The 1,198-nt window shown below is 43.4% G+C and overlaps 1 protein-coding gene across 1 annotated transcript in view; it reads right to left on the bottom strand.

Annotated features, from left to right (window-relative positions):
* Positions 1-1,198, bottom strand: part of HNRNPLL (heterogeneous nuclear ribonucleoprotein L like) — a 39,392-nt gene that overhangs the window by 3,779 nt on the left and 34,415 nt on the right. The gene's annotated exons all lie outside the window — the stretch shown is intronic.

Consider the following 1,198-nt stretch of genomic DNA (forward strand, 5'->3'; position numbering starts at 1 on the left):
AAGGCAAAATCTGATTTGAACAGTTACAACTTTGTCAGTCAATTCCGCCCCACGCCCTCTCCCCCACTCGGATGCAGGCTAGACCTGATCTGGTTCCCCAAAATGCCTGTTTTTTTGGTATTGTTTTGTTGTTCATATGAGGGTGTATTTCAGAGATGTTATGTCATTGGAGGTCATCCTCTTGAAGTTGTGTTATGTGTTTTTCTGGTATATGAAGCCCAGGATTGATGAACTTAAAGGGACAGTAAGTAGAATAAGGGTTTTGGGTAGAAGGAGGTACAGTGGCAGTGGTGAGGTAAAAAGGAAGACAATGTCAAGGTGTCCAAGTAGGAAGAGGCCCTCAAGTCAAACAGCGAGGGACAAATATTGTATAATTCCACTTATACCAATTTTCTGATATAGGAAAATGCATAGATACAAAAGCATATTAGTGGTTCTTTACCAGGGGTTTCAGGGAGGAATAAATGGGGAGTTATTATGCTTAAAGGGTACGGAATTTCTGTTTAGAGTGAAGAAAAGATTTGGAAATTAGAGTCGTGATGTTTGTACCACATAGTACCCATGATGTTGTACATTTAACAATGGTTGAACTGGCAAATGTTTTGGTACTTTATTTACCACACCCACAACAAAGAGGAGGCTCCCAAGCACCCAGTGTTCTTATGCACAAGAAAACTGTGATGTCTCAAGTACTCCCTCAATGCAAGAACACTTTGTTCTATTAAATTGGCATTCCATGATGCTCACCCTTCCCATCACGATAGCTGAAGGCAAATGGGTGCATAAGCAAATGTGGTGAAGAAAGCTGATGGTGCCGGCTATCAAAAGATATAGTGTCTGGGGTCTTAAAGGCCTGAAGGTAAACAAATGGCCATCGAGCTCAAAAGCAACAAAGCCCACATAGAAAAAGCACACCAGCCTGTGTGATTACGAGGTGTCGAAGGGATGAGGTATCAGGCATCAAAGAACAAAAAATCCTATCATTGTGAATGAGGGGAGTGCAGAGTGGGAACCTAACCCATCTGTAGGCAACTGGACATCCCCTTACAGAAGGGTCGTGGGGAGGAGACAGGGTGCAGTGTAGCACTATCATGATCCCAGTTCTACCTTACAAATCCAGCTAAACCAGAAGAACTGGAAACACACGGAATCCAGGACAGATGAATCCCTCAGGACCAGTGGTGAGAGTGGGGATACC

This window comes from Echinops telfairi, unplaced genomic scaffold (genome assembly GCF_000313985.2).
Source record: "Echinops telfairi isolate 266 unplaced genomic scaffold, ASM31398v2 ScPeMD7_10;HRSCAF=50, whole genome shotgun sequence".
In the NCBI taxonomy this organism is placed as follows: Eukaryota; Metazoa; Chordata; class Mammalia; order Afrosoricida; family Tenrecidae; genus Echinops; species Echinops telfairi.